This window comes from Neophocaena asiaeorientalis, unplaced genomic scaffold (genome assembly GCF_003031525.2).
Source record: "Neophocaena asiaeorientalis asiaeorientalis breed wild unplaced genomic scaffold, Neophocaena_asiaeorientalis_V1.1 scaffold133, whole genome shotgun sequence".
Classification (NCBI taxonomy): Eukaryota; Metazoa; Chordata; class Mammalia; order Artiodactyla; family Phocoenidae; genus Neophocaena; species Neophocaena asiaeorientalis.
Genome location: NW_020174429.1, coordinates 3248131 through 3264731, shown reverse-complemented (window position 1 = coordinate 3264731; position 16601 = coordinate 3248131). Strand labels below are relative to the sequence as shown.

At 42.8% G+C, this 16601-nt stretch overlaps 2 protein-coding genes across 2 annotated transcripts in view; one reads left to right on the top strand and one right to left on the bottom strand.

Moving 5' to 3' along the window:
- Window positions 1–9766, bottom strand: part of ME2 (malic enzyme 2) — a 55713-nt gene extending 45947 nt beyond the window's left edge. Inside the window, exon 1 of the mRNA XM_024756829.1 lies at window positions 9525–9766. The gene's annotated coding sequence lies outside the window, so the exon portion shown is untranslated. The remainder of the gene's footprint in view (window positions 1–9524) is intronic.
- Window positions 9529–16601, top strand: part of MRO (maestro) — a 53908-nt gene continuing 46835 nt past the window's right edge. Inside the window, 1 exon segment of the mRNA XM_024756830.1 lies at window positions 9529–9654. The gene's annotated coding sequence lies outside the window, so the exon portion shown is untranslated.

The following is a 16601-nucleotide window of genomic DNA, read 5'->3' as shown; positions in this document are numbered from 1 at the left end:
GCTGTTGCAATGTCACTCTGGCCTCTGCCGTTGCAGGCTCGCCCCGCATTCCGTACCCCTCCCTCCGCCCAGCCTGAGTGAGCCAGAGCCCCCTAACCAGCTGCTCCTTTAACCCCATCCAGTCTGGGCGGGCAACAGACGCCCTCAGGCGACCTACACGCAGAGGCGGGTCCAAACCCAAAGCTGAACCCCGGGAGATGTGTGAACAAAGAAGAGAAAGGGAAATTTCTCCCAGCAGCCTCAGGAGCAGCGGACCAAATCTCCACCATCAACTTGATGTACGTTGCATCTGTGGAATACCTGAATAGACAACAAACCATCCCAAAATTGAGGCAGTGGACTTTGGGATCAACTGTAGACTTGCGTTTGCTTTCTGCATCTAATTTGTTTCTGGTTTTATGTTTATCTTAGTTTAGTATTTAGAGCTTATTATCAGTGGTAGATTTGTTAACTGATTTGATTGCTCTCTTCCTTTTTTCTTAAATATATATATATTTTTTCCTTTTTCTCGTTTTGTGAGTGTGTATGTGTATGCTTTTTTGTGATTTTGTCTGTAAAGCTTTGCTTTTACCATCTGTCTTAGGGTTCTGTCTGTCCTTTTTTTTTTTTTTTTTTTTTTTTTTTTGCGTTTTTTTCCCTTTGGGGTTTTGTTTTTCGTTTTGGTTTTTTTTTTTTTTTTTTTTTTTTTTTTTCAGTTTGGTTGTTCTTTCTTTCTTTTTTTTTTTGCGGTACGCAGGCCTCTCACTGTTGTGGCCTCTCCCGTTGTGGAGCACAGGCTCCAGACGCGCAGGCTCAGCGGCCATGGCTCACGGGCCCAGCCGCTCTGCAGCATGTGGGATCCTCCCAGACCGGGGCATGAACCCGTGTCCCCTGCATTGGCAGGCGGACTCTCAACCACTGTGCCACCAGGGAAGCCCTCTTTCTTGTTTTTATTACTTTTTAATTTTAAGATTTTTTTTATTTTAATAATGTTATTTTACTTTATTCTTTCTTTTTTTTTTCTCCCTTTTCTTCTGAACTGAGTGGCTGACAGGCTCTTGGTGCTCCGGCAGGGTGTCAGGCCTGAGCCTCTGACGTGGGAGAGCCGAGTTCAGGACACTATACCACCAGAGACTTCCCAGCTCCACATAATATCAAACGGCAAAAGCTATCCCAGAGATCTCCATCTCAACGCTAAGACCCAGCTTCACTCAACAACCAGCAAGCTACAGTGCTGGACATCCTATGCCAAACAGCTAGCAAGACAGGAAGACAACCCCACCCACTGGTAGAGAGGCTGCCTAAAATCATAATAAGTCCACAGACACCCCAAAACACACCACCAGACGTGGTCCTGGCCACCAGAAAGACTAGATCCAGTCTCATCCACCAGAACATAGGCACCAGCTCCCTCCACCAGGAAGCCTACATAACCCACTGAACCAACCTTACCCACTGGGGGCAGACACCAAAAACAATGGGAACTACAAACCTGCAGCCTGAGAAAAGGAGACCCCAAATACAGTAAGTTAAGCAAAATGAGAAGACAGAGAAAGACACAGATGAAGGAGCAAGGGAAAAACCCACCAGACCAAACAAATGAAGAGGAAATAGACAGCCTACCTGAAAAGGTATTCAGAGTAATGTTAGTAAAGATGATCCACAATCTTGGAAATAGAATGGAGATTAAAAACTGACACTGCATAAATACAAATGATCATGAGAGATTACTACAAGCAAATCTGTGCCAATAAAGTGGACAACCTGGAAGAATTTGACAAATTCTTAAAAAAGCAAAACCGTCCGGGACTGAACTAGGAAGAAATAGAAAATATAGACAGACCAATCACAAGCACTGAAATTGAAACTGTGATTAAAAATCTTCCAACAAACAAAAGCTCAGGACCAGATGGCTTCACAGGCGAATTCTATTAAACATTTAGAGAAGAGCTAACACCGATTCTTCTCAAACTCTTCCAAAATATAGCAGAGGGAGGAACACTCCCAAACTCATTCTATGAGGCCACCATCACACTGATACCAAAACCAGAAAAAGATGTCACAAAAAAAGAAAACTACAGGCCAATATCCCTGATGAACATAGATGCAAAAATCCTCAACAAAATACTAGCAAACAGAATCCAACAACTCGTTAAAGGGATCATACACCATGATCAAGTGGGGTTTATCCCAGGAATGCAAGGATTCTTCAATATACACAAATCAATCAATGTGATACACCATATTAACAAACTGAAGGATAAGACCCATATGATCTTCTCAATAGATGCAGAAAAAGCTATTGACAAAATTCAACACCCACTTATGATATAAAACCTCCAGAAAGTAGGCACAGAGGGAACTTACCTCAACATAATAAAGGCCATATATGACAAACCTACAGCCAGCATTGTTCTCAATGGTGAAAAACTGAAACCACTTCCACTAAGATAAGGAACAAGACAAGGTTGCCCACTCTCACCACTATTATTCAACATACTTTTGGAATTTTTAGCCAAAGCAATCAGAGAACAAAAAGAAATAAAAGGAACCCAAATCATAATAAATAGAACTACCATATGACCCAGCAATCCAACTACTGGGCACATACCCTGAGAAAACCATAACTCAAAAAGCATCATGCACCCCAATGTTCATTGCAGCACTGTTTACAATAGCCAGGACATGGAAGCAACCTAAGTGTCCACTGACAGATGAATGGATAAAGAAGATGTGGCACATATATACAATGGAATATTACTCAGCCATAAAAAGGAATGAAATTGAGTTATTTGTAGTATCAGCTGGGTGCTTTGTGACCACCTAGAGGGCTGGGATAGGGAGGGTGCGAGGGAGACGCAGGAGGGGGGGATATGGGGATATATGTATACATATAGCTGATTCACTTTGTTATACAGCAGCAACTAACACAACAATGTAAAGCAATTATACTCCAATAAAGATGTTTAAAAAATACATTTATGTTTCTACAGGTTGTAAGGGATTATAAAATACATAAGGTGAAGGCAAAGATTCACTTTTCCTGACAACAGTCTAAGTCCTTGGATAATAATCATTGCTACTCTTTATGCATTACCTACTACAGTGTGCCAAATATTTACCCTTTTTCTAATCCACACAAATGTGGCAAGGTATGAAACATCTAGTAAACAGTAAGTGTTTTCATGGAAGTGATTTCAATGTAAACAGGTGTGGGAGAGTTTAGGTTGAAGGTGGAAATGTAAATAATAGAAAAGCCTGGAGCACACACTTTCAGAGGAAGTGAAGCCATCCAGATTCTTAATCTAGATGCCAAATTTTAAGGTATTAGTAATATTCAATATTTAAATTCAGTGTACTAAAATTTTTTTGTTTTTAGAAAACCTGTTATGTAATATTTAAAAATCAGGCAAATTGTCTTGAAAACATGTTTTTGTCCTTTCACATCCATAGCAAACATTATGAGAATTTTTCAAAATGGAAAACTACATAATACATTAAACCTTAAATATTTACTGATGGGAATATAATAGATTCTTCTGCATATCAATTTTTCTACTAAATATCAATTTGCAATGCTCATTTATTTCTTTAATCATCATAAACCATTATAATTATCATGCAATTGCGGAGCACAGGCTCCAGACGCGCAGGCTCAGTAATTGTGGCTCACGGGCCCAGTTGCTCCGCGGCATGTGGGATCTTCCCAGACCAGGGCTCGAACCCGCATCCCCTGCATTGGCAGGCAGATTCCCAACCACTGCGCCACCAGGGAAGCCCCATGCAATAGTTTTTAAATGGAATTTCTATTTGTTGAGAAATCCATGGGCTGTATATGGGGGTGCAGCAAAATCATCTACGTTAGGATTTTAAGTTAATTTTTATGGAGCTGAAATTCACATAACAAAATTAACTGTTTTAAAATAAACAATTCAGAGGGATTTAGAAAGTCCATAATGTTGTACAACCACCTCTATCTAGTTCCAAAACATTTTCATCATCCCAGAAGGAAATACCACACCCATTAAGCAGTTTTCCCCACTCCCCCAGTGAGTGCAACCACCAGTCTGCTTTCTGTATTTTTGTATTTACCTATTCTGGATATTTCATATAAATGTGGTACCTAAATATGGGCACAAAACAAGAAATCTAAATGATCATAAGCACATCAAGAATCATGAGAGACGGGAATTGGGGAAAGGGATAGGACAGATGTTGTTTAAAGGTACAAAGTTTCAACAAGAGGCCTAAGAGATAAGTCCTAGAGATCTAATGCATAGTGAACACAGACAACAATATTGTATTATAATCATCTAACTTGCAAAGAGACTAGAACTTAATTATTCCAACCACTAAAAAGAAATTATAATTAGGTAATTATACCTATAGGTATATACCTATACCAATATATTGCAGAGGTGCTAATTATCAGTACAATGGCAATGTTACAACGTATCAAATTAACCTGTTGTACACCTTAAATTTACACAATGTTTCATGTCAAATGTATTTCAATAATGATAATAAAAAAGAATCACGAGAGAAACCATAAGATAACTGATTGGTTTTCTTCAAAAATGTAAATGCCATGAAAAACACTAAAGAACCAATGCAAGTTAAAGAAGACCGAACAGATAGGACAACTAAATGCAAAACCTGATCCCCCAAAATGCCATCAAGGATATTACTGGGATAACTGGCAAAATTGGGAGATATACTGTAACTTACATAAAAGTCTTGTATAATTTAAAATTTTCTGAGTTCGATAACCATATGTAAGAGGTATCCTTTTCTGAAAATACACAGTGAAGTATTAAGGGGCCAAGAAGTATGATGTATACAACCACGTCTTTCAAATTATTTCAAAATAAATTTTGAAAAGACAGAAATTGAAGGTGCAGCCCTGATCATGTTTGTGTGGTTCTTCCAGGAGAGAAAGCATTATTTACCACAATTAAAACTTTGGTACCAAAAGACTGATTAGTATTGCAGCATATTGGTGAGGTAGGAAAATCTAAAACAGTATGGAATACCTTTTACTTTATTTAAAATCAAAGACTATCTGAGAAAAATACACTTTGCAATTAGTACTTGTGGTGTAATAAGAAATGTATTTGGTCTTGGTCCCCAGTTCTTGTACAGAGTTCCTAAAAACTGCTGGAATTTCTTGAGTGACAGGAGTATCTTTTGCTATTCATAAGCAGCCCCTTTTGATCAGACGTGAGTTTATGCTAATGAGGTGACTTAGGGTGAGGCCACTACAGAACCTCAGTCACCAGAAAGACCAAGTGATTATTAGAGAGTGGGAACTTTCAGTACCACTCCAGTTCCCCTGGGAAAGGGGGTGGGAACGATGGCGATTAAGATCCATAAAAACTTTTGAACAAGGAGAGTTGATGAACTTTCAGGTTGGTGAACACATCTAGGTGCTGGGGGGTGGCAAGATCAGAGGGCAAGGATGCACCGTGCCCTGCCCGACCCCACCCCCAATACCTAGTCCTATGTGTCTTTTCCATCTGTTCCTGAGTTGTATCCTTTTATAAGAAACCGGTAAATATAAGTAGAGTGTCTCCCTGAGTTCTGTGAGCCATTACAGCAAATGATCTAACCTGAGTAAGGGGTTGTGGGAAGCCCTGATTTACAGCTGGTTGGTAAGAAGGATAGGTCAAAACCTGGGGCTTGCGCTTGGCATCTGAAGTGGGGGCAGTCTTTCCGGGCTGAGTCCCTAACTTGTGGGATCCGAAGTTACCACCAGGTAGACAGTGTTAGAATTAAGTTGTAGCACACCCCGTCAGTGTCTGCCTAGAGCTGGAGAACTCACATTTGGTGGCCAGAAGAGTTGAGTCTGTGAGTAGGAAGAAAGTTTTTCCCTTCAAGTAGTTAACTTAAGATCAGCATTCTGACATATAAAATCTTCTGTTTTCAGCTCCTGGCTAAAATTTTGCTTCTATCAAATACTGAATTTAGTCTGTAAAATAAAGATTACCTGTTAAATCTACCTCATAGGTAACTGTAATGATCAAATGAGAGAATAGATGCAGAAAAGTATTAAAGACTTAAAGAGTAAAGTGTTAGAGCACTCAAATGATTACTTTATGACTAAGTGATAGAGAGTAAAATAAAATATAAAAGTAGTTTTTATAGTGTCTTTAAAACAAGTAGGCATAAGTTAAAAAACTTAAGGAGAAAAACCAACCTCTGCCAGAAACAGAACCAAGGACTAAGGAGAGAGACAGACAGACAGACAGCAGGCTTAATAGCAGCTGGAGGCAACAGGACAAAATGGGGAAAACCCACACCTAACTCCTCATGTTACACAGACAGGATGGAGGAACTGTAAAAATGAGTGAAGCAAAAACAGGAAACAAAATAAGGTGGGGCTTCCCATTTTGAACAAATATGAAAACTCAAGCTGCTTACTTAAGCTTCCTGGCTATTGAGGTATGCCTGTGGTTTCTCCCTCTAGTGTGTCTGTCATTCATCCTGCCTTGCCCTGGGGGTTAGTGAATTTACTCTCTGGGTGGTGTTTATAAACTGGACTGGGACTGAAACTGCTAGGCCACTGACTGCTGGAGAATACTCTCCCTGGCCCCCTAGCTGGGGGGTAGAAAGCAGAAGTTCAATGTAACAGAGACCAAAATTAGAGAGAGGTCATGACTAGGTACAGTGAGCACAAGCTCTGCAGTCAGTCTGAATCTGGATGCAGCTAATTACCAGCTTGGAATCAGTTATGTCACCCAATCATTCCCAAGTGGTCTCTGAATTGGTGTCTGTCTGAGACACGTTTTTCACTAGTCTATAACCAAATGAGAAAAACTAGCACAACATAGTATTGAAATAGGAGGGAAGGGGGCAGGGCACAACCTTTGAAAGAATGACATAGCCCAAGGACGTGACATAAACAGATTAGAACCAAATGGGTCCAAGATGGCAGATAGGTCGACTTCCACTAGACCTTGAGCCCCAGTAAAAGCTCATTGTAACGCATCAGCAAGCTAAATGACAAACCCACAGGTGCCATGACAGTTCCAAGGCTACTATAAGGATCAAAAAGTGGGCGGTGGCCCAATTCCTGGAAATCCCCACCCCTTCCTGAAACAGCTGGAATACTCCTCCCACTCATTAGCCTATGAAATTACCCACCACCATAAAAAACTGACAACCCCATACCCTGGTGCCTTTCCCACCTTCTGAGATGGCCCACGCTCTGTTTGTTGAGTGCATTTCTCCCAAGGCGTCTCGCCTTCTGAGACGGCCCACACTCCCTCTGCGGAGTGTGTTTCTCTCTAAATAAATCCACTTCTTACCTATCACTTTGTCTCTCACTGAATTCTTTCTGCGATGAGACATCAGGAACCTGAGCTTCATTAAGTCCTGAAACCAGGTGTGTGATCTCAGTTGGAAGACTGTGGGTTTTCCCTGGGTTCGAGTCCTGGCCTCATGGGTTCAAGTCCCAATCTGGGTTTTGGCCAGGTTTGAGTCCCGGCCATGTGGGTTCAAGTTCCAATCTGAGGTGCATGGTTTCAGTATAGTTTTTTTTTTTTAATAACTATATGACTTTTGCAATGAAATATTCAAGTAACGCATGCAGTTATTTTTATTTTATTTTATTTTATTTTTTTGCGGTACGCGGGCGTCTCACCGTTGTGGTCTCTCCCGTTGCGGAGCACTCTCAACCACTACACCACCAGAGAAGCCCCAGTATAGTTTTTCATAATACTAAATTTATTGTCTTCGTTTTCATGTTGTAATTATCTTCCTCCCTTTTTGGTGGTAAAAAAATTTTTTTTTTGTTTTGAAAGGATGGGGATGGTAGATTGTAGTAGGTTTTTTTTGTTGTTTGTTTGTTTGTTTGCGGTACGCGGGTCTCTCACTGCTGTGGCCTCTCCCGTTGCGGAGCACAGGTTCCGGACGCGCAGGCTCAGCGGCCATGGCTCACGGGCCCAGCCGCTCCGCGGCATGTGGGATCTTCCCAGACTGGGGCACGAACCCATGTCCCCTGCATCGGCAGGCGGACTCTCAACCACTGCACCACCAGGGAAGCCCTATGCCTAACTTTTAATTAAGTCTTTATAGCTACCATAAAAGAATCAGATAACAGATTATAAATCATTGCTCACAGTTGACTAAAGGTCCACTATTAGAAGATAACGCTAAACATTTTTCCTTTATTTCTGCAAACCATGTAACATAACTCAAATAGTTATAGTAGTTACACAATATATATTTACCTATCATTTGTGTAACTACTATAGTGTGTGTATATATATGTGTATACACACACGCGCACACACACAGCGGTGTATGTGGGGGGGTTGTAAGGTAATGACTGTTTCTTCTCTAATTTCCAGAATGCTTGGCAACTAAAAGTCAAAACTTAGAAGCACAACACTACACTTAGCTTTACAGCATGAACAGTGCTTAAGGAGCATACAAGCTTAAGAGGAGGCTGGAGCTATTAAGTTAGATTGCCTGAGTTCGAATCCAGGCTTTGCCACGTAAAACCTGTGATCTTGGGTAAGTTACTTAGCCTTTCTAATTTTCATTTGTAACCTCGAGATAATAAAGAGTACCAACTTCAGGGCATTACTTTGAGATAATTCTTGCAGAAAACAGCACTCAGCTCCTGATTAACAATTAATACGTGCTTCCATGTTATCAGTTGCAACACTAAAAGAAATAACAGTGCTATCAACTGTTTTGTTTTGAAGTGACTGTCACAAACATTAAGAAGGTAAATCAAACCGATATGCGATAACACGTTTTGTAAGGAAGCACTTCTGTTGAGATCTGTTAGTTTGATTAAGCTTCTTCTCACCAAACGGCAACGGAAATTTTCTAGAATTATCTTCGGAACCAAGAAAATCAAATCCGGGACCTCAGTGTAACACCACACAAGCAGAAATGGATATCACCAGCGTCAAAGAAACATCTGCCAATCCTGGTCCACAGATGTCATTTCACAGGAATGGACAGAACCGTTCCAACCTTAGAACTTTCTAGCCTGCGACAAACGTCCTTTAAAGCAAGGAACAATCACAACACACAAACAAAATGCCTAAGTCCTGCCATTAATTCACCCCTGCAGAAAAAGAGAACTATTAGATAAAAGGATTTGGAGCGACAAAATCGGTCTTTAAGGGGCGCGGGAGTAAAGGGTATAAGAGATGCTCCTGTTAAGGAAGCCGCAGGGCCTTACTCCGGGTTGGGAAGGGGGGGCGCCCTGGGACGAGCGAGTCTCGACCGGGAAGTCGCGTCCCCAAACCGTGCGCCAGGGAAGAGCCGCCCACGGTCAAACAGGGGGTGGCGAGACCCCACCGTTCCCCACGGTCTCAGCCGAGACTCGACGAACCACTTCCCTTCACCCTGCCCTCCCATCCGCCAAGCTGGGACCTTGAGGGCCGCAGGCGCGGAGGCCGGCGGCGGGTCCGCGCTCGGCTCCCCGGGCCGGGGTGAGGAGGCCGGCGCCCGGTCCCATCCCGGAACTCCCGCCCGGGCCCCGCCGCGGCAGGCCGCCCGCAGCTGCGAGCCGTGCGGAGCCTTACCCGACGTCTAGCCAGGCGACAGGTGGTGCTGCCGGCGGAAAGGCCGCGGCCCCGCAGCCCACCCGGACGATGCTCAGCTCCGGCCGAGTTCGGCCCTCCCCTTCTCGAGGCTTTCCGGAGCCGGCTCCAGGTCAGGATCGGAATGGCTGGGTCGGATGGATAATAGCCGAGGCAGCCAGTAAATCCGCGTACTGAGAAGAGGGAACAGGGAGTACCTCCGGCGCGGCCCCATGGGGGGAGACTGACGGGCGCGCAGACCAATACGGAGGCAGGAACCCAGCCTTGAGGGGCTGGGCTCCGCTTTGAGGTTTCGCGACTGGCGCACCCGCGTTCCAGCCTCGCAGTACCTTCCTCTGTTTGGTGGCTAGAGGTTATCGTTTAGGGCCGGTGCATGCCCTTAAGGGCCCGACCCCAAGTAGTGAGAGAGGGGTCGTGTAGGGTGGGGGGAGTCCGGATATAAAGACGAATACCGCCGCCCCACGAAAAGACCTGGGGCTGGCTACCGCAGACTTCGCCTTCCCGCAGCAGGCGGTATGGTTTGGGGTGATGGCTGAGTTTTCGCTCGAGAAGAGGCTCTGCGCAGGCGCGGGCGAGGCCGGGAATCGGGTGGGATGGGGCGTGTCGACGGGTACCAGTCTCCGACCCCGAGAAGAGAGGAAGGCTGGGACTTTGGGTCGGTTCTGGACAGCCAGTGGAGGCAGGGAGAGGATTGCAGAGATTTAAGAGCGGGATACACGCCAGGAGAATGGAGAAGCAGAAGAGGGAGGACCCAGGAAATGCGAAGCCTCCGCACTTGAGGAACGCTTTTGTTTCTGAGCAATTTTTGTTTGTCTAAGAGTTGCTCTTCTGCCGAATTCTTTGCTACTCTCCACGGTTGCTGACACACTTTGGCCTGCAGGGAATTTACTAATGATCCCTACAATCACAGTCACCATAAATAGATATTCAATGTTCCCTCTCAGAAGAGCACTGGAACCCTAAATTGTCATCTTGAAAGCTTTAGGACCATACCTTAATACATCTATACTCACCCACGGTTATGATACTGGAGGATATTTCTTCATTCTTATTTCAGAAAATGTTATCACCCAAAATTCTTTACTGTAATCGGGTTCGTGTGATTTTAAAGTATAATAATAATAGTTTTTAACTAAAGATGTAAAGGATAAAAAAGAGGCAAGGCAGGGCTTCCCTGGTGGCGCAGTGGTTGAGAGTCCGCCTGCCGATGCTAGGAGACACGGGTTCGTGCCCCGGTCCGGGAAGATTCCACATGCCGCGGAGCGGCTGGGCTCGTGAGCCATGGCCGCTGAGCCTACGCGTCCCGGAGCCTGTGCTCCGCCACAAGAGAGGCCGCGATAGCGAGAGGCCCGCGCACCGCGATGAAGAGTGGCCCCCACTTGCCGCAGCTAGAGAAAGCCCTCTCACAGTAAACAAAGACCCAACACAGCCAAAAAATTAATTAATTAATTTTTTAAAAAGTTAAAAAAAAATCAAAATGGGGTAACTGTGGTTCAGGCATTCAAAATGGAGCCTAGTGGCCATTGTGGATATGGTTTCAGACACATGCCTGCATTACTGAGAACTTGAATTTTCTTTTTTTTTTTGTGGTTCGCGGGCCTCTCACTGTTGTGGCCTCTCCCGTTGCGGAGCACAGGCTCCGGACGCGCAGGCTCAGCGGCCATGGCTCATGGGCCCAGCCGCTTCACGGCATGTGGGATCTTCTCGGACCGGGGCACGAACCCATGTCCCCTGCATCGGCAGGCGGACTCCCAACCACTGTACCACCAGGGAAGCCCTTGAATTTTCTGAACTATAATCAGACTCAAGGACACCACCAGCCCTTCTCAAAACGATGTCTGCTAGCAGCTGCCAGTTGCAACATTATGGTCTCAACGCCTCTCCTGTAACTCTGCCACCATTTCAAACCCCAACCAATCCTTGCTTAATAAGCCCCCAACTTCTTGCCAGCTCCAATCCTAATTATTGACAAACAACTTATCAACTTTGTGGGTTTTGCCTTTATAAGCCTCCCCCATTTTGTAGTCTGGCAGAACACAATTCAAGTCCTTCTCGAATCTGTGGCTCCGGGCTATAGTCCTCAGCTTGGCGCAAATAAAACTCTTTTCTATTCCTATTATGGATTGTTTATTGATTATTTTCATTGCCGTTACCATTATATCACCTGAAATAGACTAGATTTGAATTTTGTAATAGAGCTCTAGAGCAGGCATGAGATCTCATCTTGCATGTCTATTCCGTCCCGTGTCCATGTGATTGGACAGAGGTCATGGGTGCAGGGCTAACTTTGTGTGATGGTGGGAGAGATAGGCAGGTTGCTAGGGTGAGAAGCTGCTGAGGATAACCATTGCACCCCTGCACTCAGCCTCTCTCCCCAACTGCTGACCGGTTTCCTCTATACCAGGAAATAAGTTTTCATTCAACAACCCTCAGAAATGATGAGAAAGCAAGACAATGAATTCAAAGAGTTCTTGGGTGCCATACCTGTGTTTCTCATTGTCCCCAAATGTCGGAAATTCACTTTGGAGCCCATCACTGTCTCCAATCTGTTAAAAAACAAAATTTAACTGAGTAAATTTGAAGATTTAATTGGCTTTATTCATGAATCAGGCAGCGTCTCATCTGGCAAATAGAGACATACTCCCAGAAGCGATTACCTCTTAAACTTGGGTTACCTAGAAAGCTCTGTGGAAGAGCACAAGAGCAAATCTTGACTTAAGTAGAAAAGTTCCTTAAATAATGTATTACCTACAAGTTCACTAACTCTTATCCGTAATTCCGGAATCCAGAAGGTTTTTTTCCCCCATGATTTTGTAATTTTGGTGGAGCCAGAATTTATGTGGTGACAAATAAGGATTTGTCACAAGGCTGTCTATAGTCTTCATTTCTCCAACATAATGTAAATATTTACATGTTTCTCTTCAGTAACAAGAATGTTTTGTGGCACTACCCCAGATCCCATTGAGGATATTATAAAACATACAGTATATGCTCCTTATAATGTTTTCCCAAATCCCAAAGTTTCTAAATTCTGAAGCCCAACTGGCTCCAAGAACTTCTTCCATTTTTATGAGCCAATCCTTCTTATGGCAAAATAAATTAGGGAATAACTACGTATAGTTCTTAATTTCAGTTTTGCTGGGATTAAGCAGAAATTTTTTTACGTAAATACTGTTTATTACAACACTTAAAAAGCTAAATTTATTGTGAGTGAGAAATGATCATGACATTTTACTTGGTGCTGTGAGCACAGAAATGACTGATTGGATGAGTTATGAGAACTTAGCTTTTAAGGAGAAATTTTTGATGATAGAAGTCAGTAAAGGTTAGCTTTAAGGGGGTTGGCTGAAAAGAGACACAAGGGAACATTCTATATCTCAGTCTGGACACTAGCTATACAAGTGTATTCATGTGTAAAAAATCATCAAGTTTGAGTGATGTAATTTACACACGTTACTGCATGAATTTTATATCCACCCCAGTAAATATATAAAATAAACCATTTGTATTGTGCACTGCTGTTTCTTTTGGAGCAAATGTTCTCCATGGAAACTGTTATGGATCTAATACCTTTCTTCTAGGCTTTCCTCTTTGGTGTCCTCCACTGGACCCTCTAAGAAAAAGGTGGGGACCATTCTTGGCTGCTCAGAATGTAGCTCACCAGGCCTTCTGGAGTTGTCAAAATAGCCATGCAGAAAATACAAAAAAATGCTGAGCCTGGAAAGAAGGCACAAGCGTTTCCTGGAAGGATGATCTGGTAAAACAAGGTGCCAAGGCCCAAATCAACAGGAAACTAGGAGGAAGAAATACGTATTGGGGTAGGTCACTGAACAAAGAAGCATGTGGGTGTGGAGCAGCCCGTGTGAGTCCTGTGCTGTTGGGAGTTGAGGCCACCCACCATCTCTGGGTTTGCCTTTGGTTGGGCTGGTTCACCTGTGAAGTGAGAGGAGCTATAAAGGGGCAGGCTGATGCTGCACACTTGGCTACATGACTTCCCTGTAAAACTTCATTAGGCAAAGTTTAAAGAGGTGTGTAGCCAGTTGTCTCGAGATGGGTACACATTTGCCCACTTTCTCAAAATCAAAGAAGGATGCTTGGAAAAACTTTTGTATCAATTGCCATGAAAATAGAGCAGCTTGATTTCTTTCTTTCTTTTTTTTTTTTGTTTGTTTTTTTGCTTGCGGGATCTTAGTTCCCCAAACCAGGGATTGAACCCGGGCCCTGGCAGTGAAAGCACCAAGTCCTAACCACTGGACCGCCAGGTAATTCCCTAGAGCAGCTTGATTTAATCCAAACACTACAATGTGTTTTCTTAAGGGAAAACCATATTATTGATGTTTCAGAGAATTATGGAAGGTCATTCTCTTTGTAATGAGAATATACGTGAGCAGGATCATTGGTTTTAGGTTGGCACATTATCTATCGCTAAAGCAGACTGTGCTAATCACATTTTTTTTTAAGTTAATTTATTTTTGGCTGCATCGAATCTTCGTTGCTGTGCGCGGGCTTTAGTTGCAGCGAGCGGGGGCTACTCTTCGTTGCGGTGCGCGAGCTTCTCATTGCAGTGGCTTCTCTTGTTGCGGAGCACGGGCTCTAGGTAAACAGGCTTCAGTAATTGTGGCACGTGGGCTCAGTAGTTGTGGCTCACTGTCTCTAGAGCGCAGGCTCAGTAGTTGTGGCTCACTCTCTCTAGAGCGCAGGCTCAGTAGTTGTGGCTCACGGGCTTAGTTGCTCTGCGTCATGTGGGATCTTCCCAGACCAGGGCTCGAACACCTGTCCCCTGCATTGGCAGGCTGATTCTTAGCCACTGCACCACCAGGGAAGTCATAATCACATGTTTAGATTTACACAACTCCATCTGCCTTAGAATAGGAAATATGAATAATGAATGCTGACTGCGCTGCTGGGAATTATCCCTCAGTAAATTAGGGTTATTAAAAATGTAAACTCTTTAAAAATACAAGAGAAAGTAAACAGTATATCTAAAGGCATTTGTGCTAGACACTCTGCAAAAACAAACTTGTCAGCCTAGTCTGGGGGTGAGACATAAAGACATTTGGTGAAGGTAAGTACTATCATTAAGAAACAACAATGTTTTCATTATTCCCAAAATACAATAATGTGCTAATGATGATAATTACCTCCATAAAAGTGCTAACAATTCTTTATATAATTAAAATAAATATAACTTTGCAGGCTGTCTGAAAGAGTAAACTAATAGCATAATAAACAGTGTCTTCATTAACAAAATATTTTAAGGAAAGTTCTGGAAATTTTTGTGAAGAACAAAGAGGTTAATATCATAGGCTTGTTAATAATCGAAGAACCTTTACTCCTCAAGGAAAAATAGCATTTTGATGTTTATGGATAATATTGTATCACACTTGATTTTTCTCTAAGACTTTCAAGTATACTGGAGAGAGTAAGGCAAAAATTTACTATGTCATGTCATTGTGGAAATAACCTCTTTCTTTTAGTGATCCAAAGTGATTTGGTCTTGCTAAGACTGCCCCTAAGATCTTCCTGAGTCAGAGGCTTCTTGGTGTTACTTATTCTAAATCCTAGTCCGGGCTCCATCATTATCTGTAAGCTCTTAAGGGAGGACTCCAGGATCAGCAACATTGGTATCACCGGTGAACTTGTTAGAAAAATGAAATCAGGATCCCCACTCCAGACCTACAGCATCAGAATCCAACAGGTTTAGGCGGTTCCACACAAATTGGCACTTGAGAAGCACGGAGGACTCCTGAAGTCCTAGATTCTGTGAATTCATGTTGCTGTGAATGAATTTTTATTTCTAGATACAGAATAAGAAGAAGCCCATGATACTTTCTATACCTTCAAAAGGTTCCTATGCCAGGGCAAACAGTTATTCTTTCCTTCTCACACTGAGAGTATGTAATGCTTAAATCTTGAGCAGTACAGTTTTATTGTTAATTCACCAGATGTGTAATTACGAACTAGGCACCAGGTGGAATGTTTGCACCGAATAGGATGCATGTAAAGTCTCTGAATAATGTCTAGGAACAAAATCTCAGGAATGTTTGCCTTGACCATCCAAGTAGTGTTCTTGGTATCTTGAGCATAATTTTATATACAGGTCCTTAATAGACCCAGCAGGCTTCATGGCTCTCTGACTATGTGGGATGAAAAGCTACCTGAGATTCTATCTCTTGGGGGCAATACAGGGACATTTTTCTATAAAGTGTTCAAGATTTCTCTGGCCAAGAGAGTAGCTACAGAAGAACCTGAATTGATAACTTGAGTTTGATTATCCAATATAGTTTCCTACTGAGCAATAAATGGTGGGTTCTTGGTGCATAGAATATCAGAACCCTAGAACAGCTCTGACACTAAGTTGACTATTTCGTATTTTTTACATCAACAAGATGTGGTCTAACTACAAAGGAAACCTGGTGTGCCTCTCCTCCCAGTGCTCTTTGACCTTAGATTGACTAGCACTCTGAAATGCTTCCCAAAATGAATCACCTCCTACACCAATCTGCATTCCTTGGCTGGGAATTCTAGATGTTATTTCCATGGCCATTGGTTATCTTAGGAATGTCTGGGGGACCCCGGGACCTCCCTGGAGGTTTGATTCAATTCTGATGGTTCATGTTGGGGTCGGCACCAGCTCCAGCAATTAATAGGGAGCATTCTGTTTTAACAGGCATCCAAAGGGAAGTAGAATATCTTTCCTTTCTTACACTTGAACCAAAATTAAGTTGCATAGAACAACATGGAATAAATGATTAGTCCTAAACAATGCAACCTTGAAAAAATTATATCTGGATTCTAACTTACTAAGGGCACCAAATGGTCCAAACAGAATCTGTTGTTCATATCTTTGTGCCTGCAATTAGAAATGATGAACCATAAGCTTTATTCATAAAATACCAGATCGGGGTATTTAATCTTTTGTGTGCCATGGACACCATTGACAGTCTGTTGAAGCCTACAGACTCCTCAGGATGTTTTCTTAAATGCATAAAATAAAATACATAGAATAACTGAAGAATCCAATTATAATGAAATAAAGTTATCAAAATATTTTAAACC